This window comes from Rosa rugosa, chromosome 2 (assembly GCF_958449725.1).
Source record: "Rosa rugosa chromosome 2, drRosRugo1.1, whole genome shotgun sequence".
In the NCBI taxonomy this organism is placed as follows: domain Eukaryota; kingdom Viridiplantae; phylum Streptophyta; class Magnoliopsida; order Rosales; family Rosaceae; genus Rosa; species Rosa rugosa.
In genome coordinates, this window is record NC_084821.1 from 52,999,967 (window position 1) to 53,012,802 (window position 12,836).

At 39.0% G+C, this 12,836-nt stretch overlaps 1 non-coding gene across 1 annotated transcript; it reads left to right on the plus strand.

Moving 5' to 3' along the window:
• The first annotated feature begins 9,605 nt into the window (after positions 1-9,605).
• On the plus strand, positions 9,606-9,708 carry LOC133734987 (U6 spliceosomal RNA). The gene has a single exon (XR_009858729.1). It is a non-coding gene; the product is annotated as a U6 spliceosomal RNA (small nuclear RNA).
• The last annotated feature ends 3,128 nt before the right edge of the window (positions 9,709-12,836 follow it).

The window sequence follows — 12,836 nt, forward strand, 5'->3', positions numbered from 1 at the left end:
AAACCAACGCCCTCTTCCGCACCGTGTCCCAAAGATACCAGACCACGTGCAAGGATCGCTCGTTAGCACATTGACCATAAGATAAAACCGAATATAAACCAACTCGTCCCCAGGAATAACACCATAACCATGACACCCAAATCTGACCCAACCCTAGCTCACATGAGTAGGGACAAAGTAAAGACAAAAAAACCCTAACCAAAGAACTAACCAAAAAAACTACTCTAAGCAAAAATAAAAAAGAACCACCGTACTCCTCCACCCTCTTCCCAAGAGCCTCGCCGGCAGACCACCTCCACAAGAGTGACAAGACTCTCCCTTCGAGCTCGCCTCGCCGAAGAAACACAAACCACACAGCAAGCCACGCCAAACTTCCGGCCTGTTGTTCGAGAAACAGATCGGACATCACCATGCCTTGCCGCCGCAGAGCGGAGAACCTCCACCCGTCTGTGTCCATTAGCTTGAGAGCCCAAAACCACCACTGCAATCTCCGTCCACCGACCCACCATAGAGAAGCAACCAGCGCCATACGATCCATGGCATACCGCCGCCATGATCTGGCCACTGACCACCCGCTCCACATCCGGGTCGCCGTCGAACGCCGATCGCCAAATACCCACACCTGCGTCGCTGCTTGAGAAGAAAGAAGAGTCGTACCCAGCCCAGTCCGATGAAGATAGGCCAAAGCCGGGAGCCTCCAGATCCCAAGAGCCCGTCCGGCAACACCCGCCGGTCGTCGATGAGGCATGGAGCCACAATCAACGCGGGAGCGCCGCCGGACAGACTGCAGAATGTCCTGTGCTTTTTCCAAACCCTATTTCGCTCGCCTGTTTTCTCGGAGCAGTATAGGTTGTGCCAATCGAGATTAACTGATTAACACAATGTTGTGAACTGTGAACTATAAATGGGTTAATAAATATGCATGTTTAAACTACAAAGTTAAAACACAATCGATTATAAAAAATAGCATGTGCCCACACTCTATGAGTCTATGTGTCTGGGTGTTTTTTTTTTTTTGGTAAGGAAGTGGGTAGTCAAAGCAGTTTCCTGCAATAATAACTACTATTTATTTTATTTTAAGAAATTTAATTTCTTTTTATTTTTTTTAAATTGACATTATTGTACCTGTTGGTTATTTCAGTTTCAAAAGTTTTTTAATATTAAAGAGTTATATTTGTCAAATTTTTCAGTTTTGGAGAGCAAGCTCTCTTCTCTTAATAATAGTATAGATATAGAAACAATAAAATATTACTTGACTTTTCGAAGAAAAAAAATATTACTTGAGGGCGAAGAACAAAAATTTGGCAAAGAATCCATTCGGGCATAAAGGAAATTATCTGAGATGAGACCCTCTCGACCCTCTGTTTGTCCTCTACCTCACTCTCACTCTCTCTTTGTGCATATATATTAAAGAAGCAGATGTCCTTAATTTCTCCAGAGCAAACACGCAGAGCTAAACTATAACCACTCGGCGTCATAGGTAGCCAACACCTGTCGGGAGCAAATCAGTAAAAACGGAGCAAATGGCAAGGGCAAAATCGAAACGACACTATTCATAAGGAATGCTACTGTTTATAAAGAGATAGAGCTTTAGAATAGAGAATGAGTAACATCGTGATTGAGAAATATCACAATTCATAAATCAATAACATTTATTGGTTATGGATGAAGTTGGTAAACCGTACATATTTTAAAGGTCAACACATCACCTCAATCAATCAGAGATCGACCATAGTAGCATGCATTTGGGCATTTTCAAATTTCAATCTAGGTACGTCTCTTCATGTAAAGTGGGAATTAAATATGGATGGCAAATTAAGATATGGACGAAACCACTAGAGAATCCTTGAAGTTTCTTTCGAGTTAAATTAGAAAAAGTAAAGAGGGACATAAGGAAAAGGTATCCGAATGAATCGATGAGTGACATCACTGACATGCATGGGAGTTTCCACACGCAAATTTTGATTCAGTCTCATTAGTCTCTATATATAGAGATAGGGTTTACATCAAAGTATATAACTAATGAATATTTACATAGACATCCACATAAATAATAATATTTACAACATGTATACAATACAAAAACTATATTCCGGAACTCTAAGCTAGAAAGTTAGAATCAACTTCCGCCAGTTGAGATTAACCGACTGACATAATGTTGTGAACAGTGAACTACAAATGTGTTAATAAATATGCATGTTTAAATTACTTTTTTTTTATGACAATGTTTAAATTACTTGAGTAACATTGTAATCGAGAAGTACGTACCACAATTTATAGATCAATAATATTATAATATTTGGTGATTATTAACAAAGTTGGTAACCGTACGTAAAAGTCTATATTATTACAGATTTTAAAGGTCAACACACCACCTCAATCAATCAGAGATCGACCTAGTAGACAACCTACGTACTTCTCTTCATGTGAAAAGTGGGAATCAAATATGGATGGCAAATTAAGTTATGCACGAAACCACCTAGAGAATCCTTGAAGTTTCTTTCGAGTTAAATTAAGAAAAAGTAAAGAGGACATAAGGAAAATGTATCCAAATGAATCGATGAGTGACATGCATGGGCACTGGCGGACGCACGTTGGGACGAGTGGGGGCTGCTGCCCCCAGTGGATTTTTTTCATTTGCTGAGCAGCTTCATATATGATATATGATTATATGTATGTTATGTTCATTGGTTTTGCCCCCAGAGGAAGAGGAATATGCTGCCATGCCCCCCGAGGAAGTGTAATCTGCTGCCTCACAACGATTAAACTAAAGAAACTTACACGTGTAAATGAATGCAAGCATTTGTCTTTTATAATCTTACACGGGAAGGTTCGCTGCTTTTTCTGCACTACCAAGTTCAAATTGAACAAAGCATTACATTAATACCCACAACTCCACAAGGCACGCCTTTTCCAACAACAAATTACAAATGAAAATTTCATCAAGCTAGCCTAGCTAGCTAGCTTAGGGTACGTGCTTGCCTGATACCTTTGGAAACTTACACGAGCAATCCAATCTTCATGACTAGTTTGAAATATTTTTTACTATTTTTTAATGCTCGCTGATTTTGTATTTTCATTTTTTTCGGTTTTGCTAGGAAATATAGCGAGTGTACTTTACAATAAATAGATGGAAATAAACTATATATCAAAAAATATATTGATTTAAAGTTATTTTATCTGTTAGGAAGTTAAAATATATATTCACTGAAAATATTATCAATATCGAAAGATTGAAAAATTATGCTTCATTCATTGTAGTATTTTATATTTGTTTGTTCAACCTTGTTTTTTGCCCCCACTCACAAAAATTTCTGCGTCCGCCACTGTGCATGGGAGTTTCCACACACGCAGATTTTGATTAATTTGCAGTCTAAAAGTACTCCACTAGTCAGAAAAGATGGCATCCAAGTCGATTATGAATATCAATTCCAGAAACTGTACTATATACGGCCGGGTCTCTATATGGGGCCTTCGCGCTTTTAGGCAATCATTCATTTTTAGACGCATTTGATTATCATTATTTGGAGTATGCTTTTGAGAAACAAACTTCTTAGTCTCAACTCTCAACCAACCAAATTTCTGCTTTCGTCTCTGCATGCAAAAGTGGGAATCAATTAAATATGGATGGTAGACCACATAAAATTTCACATGTGCTTTAATTTTCTGGAAGCAAAGTGAAAGTGTATAGCATAAACTGGATGAATATTTGATAAGAAAAAGGTTAGTCCATTGAATGACTAGGGTTTTAACTTTTTCCAAACGTGCATACATGCACCTTAAAGAGTTCATTTCAAAAAGAATACTATGGTTTTCAATGCCAAGTTGTATTGCAAATATTTAATTCCATATTGATCATTATTTTGTTTTTTCTAACAACAATTAATTAGTTCCCATGCACTTCCACTTGTGCATTCAAAAGTAAATGTTGACCAACATGAAACTGTACATCCCTATCTCTTTCTGGATCATGAATCTCAATGCTCGTCTCCCACCATCGTAACAGATTGTAGTTCAAATTGGATTTGGACAATTGAAATTAGCAGTGCAGTGGCAATCAATTGGGGCAGCTTGCTTTAATTTTGACGTTTCTAATGTAGAGGGTAAAATAGGAAGTGTGATGGAAAAAAATGAAAGAGGAATTAAGTTCAAAGAGTAGAGTAAATTATGAGGTCTGAAAATAACCAAAAAAATGAAAGGAGAGGTCAACTTCACTTTGTATTAATAAAAATTATTTTCATTATATCATTTATATGTTAATGACTAATATGCAAGCTTTTCTTGCTCGATGACGGAACACGAATGCGTGATCGTCGGAATAGTACTGTGAGGGGACTTTTATTTTTAAATATTGATGCATGCATTTATTTTCTTAAATAATGCTCTAGTTTTATTCATATTACATTTTGAGCAAATGAATTAATTTTCGGAATTTGATTTCGATTTATATCGTGGTTTTGCTTTCAATAATGAGTTCAAAGGTTGGTTATGATTTATAATGTTATTTGACGAATTACTTATTTCTGAGGTAATTTCCGGAATTAAGTATATTTCTAATCGCCGATTTAAGCTCCTGGAAGATTTTCAAGATGAGTTTCGATGGAGTTGGATTTTTCTCATTTATTTTTCGACTTTCGGTTTTGGCATTGGGAGTGCCTAATTAATGATTTTGGATTTGGTTTGTTTCTTGGAGATATTGAGAGATTTTTGTTGGAAATGGGATTTGCTTTTACTAATTTCCGGTTTTGGTTACGGATTTGAGAATATTTTGGCGTGTGGGACACGCCGTCGATTTATTCCTATTTCTCACTTATCCATTTTGAGATTGAGAGTAATCTTGGCGTGCGGGGTCACGTCGTTGAATACATGGTTTCTATCTCGTGTGAAATGTGGGGAAGCTACATGGATTTACTGGTTTTCGATGATTTTTTCCTCACCATACGCGGGTTATGTGATTAGGTCTCCTCCTCACTGACTTTGTGTTGGTGAGTGGCAGTTGAGGTAGCTTGTTCTCCTCCTCACCTACTTTGTGTTGGTGAGTGGCAGTAGAGGTGATTTATTCTCCTCCTCACGTGGGTGGCAGTTGAGGTTATTTGGTCTCCTCCTCGCACAATCTATGTGTGAGTGGAAGTTGAGGTTATTAGTTCTCCTCCTCGCACAATCTATGTGTGAGTGGCAGTTGAGGGTAGGTAGAGCCTGGGAGGCTCCATTTCCCGTATGGTGATATCTTTTCCCCATATCCTATCATTTCTCGACTAGCGGGGCCTAGTCTGATTTCCGTGTAACCAGCGGGGTTGGTCTTATCCTGTTGAGTATTGGAGTTTCGATCTTTTTTCTCAGTCGTTTCTGACTAGCGGGGCTAGTCGGTTTTTCTTGAGCGGAGCTTCTCGTGATTTGTTTTCTAAATCATTGCATGCATCGAGAGTTTTTAAGGAAATAAATGGGAAAAGTATAAAATCTCTTTCGTTTAGAATTGTTTATTTTTGTCCACTCACACTAACGTGTTTCCAATACTTTTCCCCTGGGCCCTTCGGTTTCAAATGCCCAGTTTGCAGGCGAATTAGTTGAGGTCGGGCGTACACGAAATTGAGGCATAGTCAGCAGCATGGCTTCCGCATCTGCCTTTGAATTAGGTTTTCCTCATATACCTTCCTGTTTGAATTGCTCTGATTACTTATGGGATTTATGTTATTCAAGTTGAGATATGTGTTTTGTGAATTGGAGATTGATGTTGATTTGGGGAGCAGGGTGGCTCCAGGAGCATAAGGATGATTTGATTGAGAAGTGTAAATGTTTTCCTACAGGTTTGGGTAGCCCATTTTAGGGGAAGTTCCGCCAAATTTTTGGCAGAATTTCTTCTAAGGTGGGCCCCGCAGGGTCACTTCGGATTTCAGGGTGAAATCCGGGGCGGGTCCTGTCTTTTGGTATCAGAAAACATTGACATACCACAATTTCAGTACATCGTTTTACACATTTCAATCAAAATCATAATCATCATATCAGGGTTTTTAATTCATAAATTAACATGCATATAGTTAAGTAAGATCGTTGCTGATACTTGAATTAATTGTCAAACAATCATTTTTCTTTTATGGACAAAAGGTTCATGTCCCGAGCGAACGAGCTTGTTTTATGAAAACACAATAATTTTCTTTGTATCATAATTGCTTGGCTGCTTGCAAGCTTCTTAATTAATAGTGTCAATTATAAAGTATAAGTCAACTGATGCAACATGATTGAGAAAGGACACATATATTAGAGCTGTACTTGTCTACTTGATAGTTAATACCATCATGAAAATCTAAGACAATTTATATCCTCCAATGGGTTGGCTCAATTTCTTGGATGAACTAATATATAAAGTCGTCGTAGATAAGAGGAAGATTCCAAGAGGCATCAATTGCATTAGAAATTCACAAGTGGGTGTTCAAAATAATTAATCTAAACTTAAGTTTACACAATTCTTAATCGTAAGCTTACGAATAACATAGCACAATGTACGTTTTAATTTAATCTAACAGCTAAATTTGTTTACACAATTTTGAATCACCAAATGATTATGGATTTTGTTGATTTTTTGTAGACACAATTCCAGAATTCATGCATAGAAATCTAAAAAATCAAAGGTTGAAATTATTGAATTAGGTCATATACTACTACTAGTATAAAATAGTAAAAATTCTTAAATTCTTTAGCAACGATCGCACGCGCAAGACGCCTACCCTCTTCGTAAGGAAAGAGGATTGCTACAACCAGGACCCACTGTCCATCCCTTCATTTTATATTACTATAAAAGAAAAGAAAAAAGTATATCTGCCATTTATGAAAACCCTATTAGCTATTGTCATTATTCATGTGTAATAATGACAATATTCATTTCTTAATATTGGTCCATCCCCCCTTATTAACTTCTTAAACAAGCTGATTAACCTCAATTGTACGCTTTTTTTTTTTGAACGCGGGGGGTGTCAGTCCATTGAAGTAAAGTAGGAAACATTACAAGAGATGACTCACCCGGACTCCGGGCAACGACAGAAAGAGTCATGAATGAAAAACCTAAGACAAACCTAGACTAATCAAACATAATGAATCCATGAGATGAAGCTCAAGTGCTGTAGAAACTAGAAACATAGTTCGACACTACTAGAATGGTCCCCGACCAAAGACAAGAGACCATTCCAATTTATTCATGTTCCCATCGACTTCCCCTATTCGAGGGCACCCATGGGAGTGCATTCCTCATACTCAGAACCTTTTCCAGAAGACATGTGAACCTCCCTATCAGTAAGGGTGGGTGTTCCTGCAGCCAAAACCGAGCTGCCTTCACCAGAGGAAGGATTGTCCACTACCTTAAAACTCCTCTTCCTGCGATGTTTTGGAACCTCAGAAATTAGCTTCTTAGGTTTTAAACCCACAGGTTTTGGATTATTCTTACGCCTAGGAGGACGTCCCAATTTAACCTTCTTTGCCGGAGAAACTAAGACAACCCCGTGCTTACTCTTCAGGGCCAATTCAGGTTCAAAACCAAGATCAACGGCCTCCACCTGAGGAGCCTGCTCAACTGTCTTCTTACGCTTAGAATATTGCATGAGGGCCGTAGAGGCCGTTCTCTTCTTCCCACTGAGAGATGGGACCACTACAGCAGCTTGCATGGGCGCACTGGCCCCCTGAACCGGAGATGAGATTTTGGCCAGTTGGGCCGCCAGAGCGGAGACCGAGAAACCCTGGAGTGAAATCGACTTTGCCACGGAAGTAAACAGATTAGGCGCTGTGGACTGAGCCAAAACCTTCGCAAGACTAGGAGCAGCAGACCCCACCAAGCTAGGGTTAGGGTTGGCTCCAACAGAGACCTGCATTGCTGTCGGAGGGCCACCACAACCCGACCGCTGATGTTCCATCATACCACAGACCCGGCAGAATCCAACGAGCCTCTCATAGCGGAACCTTACCGTCGCAGATGCCCCAGAGGTGAAATCAAAGGTGGATGGAGGGAAAACCTGTTTCACCGGAGACGACAAAACATGACGTATACGAACCCTAGCCGCCATGCCCTTACGAATCCCAGCTTTATCCAGATGCACGATCTCCCCTAAGGTAGCACCAATGAGCGCCACAGCACCCTCAGTAACTAGGGCCGGCGGTAGACCCATAATCTCCACCCATACTGGAAAAGAAGAGATCGGCACTTGCGCCGGATCTTTCAAACCATCGAACTCAGCCATAGCCAGCGCCTACTTTCCAAAAAACCACGGCCCTCCCTCAACCGTCCTTTGACGATCCTCTGGGTTTGAAAACTGAAAGACAAATCGGTCCTTGACTGCTCGTGCAGAGAGACGATTGCCAAGCCCCCATAAGGAGGTCATAGTCCCCAAGAAAGCCTTGGGATCAGCCCGACGCTTGTCCGTAATAGAGAGCAGTCTCCCCACCGCGAAGTGATGAGAAGACACAGTAGCAGCACCAGCCGGACCAAAGGATGTCCGACCATCTTCAGAGATCGCCAAAGCGGCTGCCAGACGAGCGGTAACGTGATCAACCATGGTGGAAGAAAGGAGGATGCCAAGAGAAGAAGATGCGAAGAAGCCCTAGCCAGAAACCCTAGCAAAGCAAACCCTATCACCGTAAAACTCTCCTAATGGGGAATACCGTAATACCTCAATTGTACGCTTGATTGCTTAACTTCATTAGTGGAAATCTTTCATGATAAATAATTTTTTTTTATTTCATTCATTTTGTGTTATGTTATGTATAGAAATGTTTTGAGTACCTTACTAAACCTCCTAGCCCTAGTGAGAAGGGCAAGAAGAAAATTTAAGTTATTTTTTATTTTGTGACTTAGCCTATTTACTATACTTTTGTGTAGTTTATAGGCTCACTTGGAATAAGTGAGCATTGATCTGTATTAGTGAGTGGTGCTAGCATATCGCTCGTCTTACTTGCCTATGAGCAGTGTGACTGATATGTATCCGTGCCGTTCTGACTTTAGTGAATGAAAACCCTATTATTATTGATTCAAAAAAAAAATGTATAGAAATGTTTTCAGACCAAAAAGAAAAAATGTATAGATATGCTTAATTATTTCCTTTTTTTCCTTTTCTTTTGGTATTTCCTAATTTTCTATATTCCTTGTCGTTAGGGCTGTCAATTCCGACACGACTCGAAACCCGCACGAAATAAAGCGGGTTGAACCCGCACGATTAAAAAGCGGGTTAGTCATGGGTCAACCCGCCATGACCCTTTTAATAAATGGGTCGGCCACGGGTCAACCTGCTAACACGAAGTGAACCCGTATAACTCGATTATGCTATACTTCATCCTGAAATTTTAGACGTTGGGAGTATTTAATCATAGAATTAGACAATTTGAAATATTTTGCTTTATATATAATTAGATTTAATTATTTATGAATTATATATAATTATTTATATTCTTCGTCTTGTGGAGTTTTTAGTGAATTTAATCAATTTATGCATTTTTTTAGTTAAATGGCTCGCATTGTTAACCCTTAAATGGGTAATTTTGTCAAACACGACACAACCTATTTATTAAATGGGTTAAGCGGATTGGAAACGGGTAACCCGTTTAATAAATAGGTTGGGTTTGGGTCTGTCCCTTCGGGGACATCCGATAAAATTGGAACGATACAGAGAAGATTAGCATGGCCCCTGCGCAAGGATGACACGCATAAATCGAGAAATGGTCCAAATTTTAAAAGTTTGGTCACCACTATGGGTGGGTTGGGGTGGGGATTATTAAAAAAAAAAAAAAAAAAAAGGTTGGGTTTGGGTTTAAATTTTTGACACGCGCATACGATTATTAAATGGGTTGAGTTTGAGTTTGTATCTTGCGACACGACAAATACTTTGACCCGACACGAACCCAACCCGACACGACCCATTGACATCCCTACTTGTCGTGAACGTCAATGTTTTTTTGTTTTTGTTTTGTTTTTTTTTTTTGAAACAGAATGAACGTTAATGTTTATTTCCTCATTGTATATGAAGTTTTCTATAATTTAATGTTTGCTGACTTTGCTAATTTGAATATCCCTCGAAAATAATTCCGGGACAAAAGAATAATTCCTCCCGCCCCGAAAAAAAATTCTAAAATTCTAATTCCACCTCATTGCTACTTGATGTATAAAGAGCCATCTACCAAACAATATACATTTGCGTACGTACTAAGAGGGAAAAAAAATCAAAACTTGAAAGAGTGGTAAACTTCACTATAAATCTATTTGATTTGTTCTCAACAAATTATCTGTTTGCAATATATAAAAAAAGGAATTCTGATAGGATTCTTGTGATACAATTTTGTAGGTCAAGTCAAGGCAGCCGCGCTCTCTCTCTAAACAGATAAGGGCATCTCCAACAGACTAGCTATTTCAACAAAAAGTTAAAAATTTGCCTAATTTGAGATAGTTTAGCACTCCAGCAGAATAGCTATATGAAAGTCAAATTTGGCTTTTGCTAAAATCTCTAGCTAAATTTAGCTAGGGAGGAGAGAGAAAATAACAAAAAGCTAAACACTCCACGTTCTATTTTTTTTAGTTTAGCTAACACTGCTGGAGGAAAAGTTGGAAATTTACTACCTAAATTTAACTTTTAGATGATTTAGCTAAAAAAATAGCTTTTACTGTTGGAGATGCTCTAAGGTTAGGGTTTTTAATTGCCATCTGCAGCTTTCTTTCCAACATCAATGGCAATTGATGCAATGGTCGCCCGTCTCGCCGCTTCCCTTGCCCTCGTGGAGGGGAAAAGGCCTGTGGATTTGCGTCTGTCAAAAGGACTACGACGTCATGAGGCTTTCATGGCTAGAAAGCTACTCACAGTGAGAGACTACACACGTCGATCATTCATGGGGATGTTTCGATCTGCCAAGAGGGTGAATGTTACCCTTAGGGTTGAAGAAACAGGAGAAGATGATTGTATTCTTTTCTTATTTTTGGATCTGGTGATAGAGCTAGGGTTTGGAACGGAGGACCATGGGGGTTTAATAGAGCTCCAATTGCAATTGCAGATTATGATGGCGTCATATCTCGGCGGTACCATTGAAAATGTCGTCTTATTGGATAACGTTGTTGGGTTTTCCTCCTGCCTTTCAATCTGAAATGATCATGCGTCTGATTGGTAGTACCTTGGGCGATTTCAAAGAGTATGATAAATTGGCGTTTAGGCAGAGGGTACTACATATAAGAGTTGAGATTGAGTATGACATACCACTACTATTTAAACAGAGGTTTTGGATTGAATATGATATTCAATTTCTGGTAAAATTCAAGTATGATAAGGTTTTTGGGCGCTGTGGCTTCGTCACCCATGTCAGACTCCCTTGCTCGGGTCCAAAACTAGAGGAGGATGATGAGGAGGTTGCAGGTGTGGTGGCATAGTCGTCTGCACTGGTAGTGTTGCGAGATGAACTAGGAACGGGTTCCAGTGCAGTTAGGGTTTTGGCGATTGGCCAAACCCTACTTTTCAAGGCCAAGCCTTCCTAGCAGCGTCCCAGATTTCTGCATTCCTCTAGTGGTGGCAGCAGCGTGGCGCGAGCGACATCAAGTGCATATTAGGGAACTTGTAGAACCGTGACAACAGGCTGAGTCTATCCTTGGACAACATCGTGCTAGGGATGGTGATGAGGTAACTGTTTCCCCAAAAAAGTTGAGATTGAGTTTAGCTATTAGCAAAAAGAATTTGGATGCAATGACTATGAGACTATTGGAGGGGCCATCTAAACATGTTGAACAACAAAAAAGGAAGAGAGGCCGGCCTGTGGGAAGTCTGAATAAGCCGCCTTATAGCATGACAGGGAAAGGAAAGAATGCCAAAGGTGAGGGTTAAACTGGAAAGAAGGTTAATTACAAACAAAAGCAAGAAGACCAACATGATGCCGAGGTTATTGGTTGCTGATGAGGTTGAGGATGGCACTAACTCTAATCCTAAGGGGAAGGAGATGGTGCTTCCTTAGATCTTTTTGATGTCTAGACATCTAGATGGAAGTCTTTTAAAGTAGAAATTTTCTCTATGAGCTTTTCTAAGATGTTTCTAGTCATTTTTTGTACCACAATTGTGTGTTGGCAAATTATGCTAGATGAATGATTTTTCCTTAGGAAGCGAGTTTTTCTTGCGTAGTTAGACTTGCTTTCAACGAGCGTCCATTTAGAATTTAATGAGTTTAGTTTTGGCTTAGAAAGGATATCTGGTCTTTGTACCAGGTTTCTTGAGTAAGTGTTTGTTAGACTTTGGCCTGTTTTATGACTTTGATTATTAATAATATCAAATCCTATTATAAAAAAAAAAGAAAAAAAGAAGAAGCAAGTTGTGAGAATAATATTCAACATTTTCTGTGTAATTTGTTCTTGTTTAAAGGGGAAGTAAGGCAGGTTGTAATGTAGTATTATAGTATGCGGACTTAATTTTCTTAAGGACTAATTTCAGTTTACCCCCCTGAGGTTAGGGGTCGTCATCATGTTAGTCCCTCTAGTTTCAATTTAATCATGTTAGTCCCTGTACTCTCAAATTTCATCATCCGTGTCCAATTTCTACTATTCCGTCCAATTTGGACCGTTAAGTCTGACTTTTGAGGGCTAAAATGGTCATTTCAAGACAAAAAAAAAACTAAAAAAAAAAAAGATTTTTTTTTTTTTTTTTTTTTTTTGCATTTTTTTTATTTTCTTGTTTTTTTTTTTCTTTTTCTTCGCTTATTATTATTATTATTTTTTTATAATTTTGTCTTCAACCTATACACCACAAGTTATAATAGGTTTATAAAAAAAAAAAAAAAATACTCTAGGTAGTTAAAAAGCCGCTCGCTGGTCTACGATATTTGTGATATATCTCCGA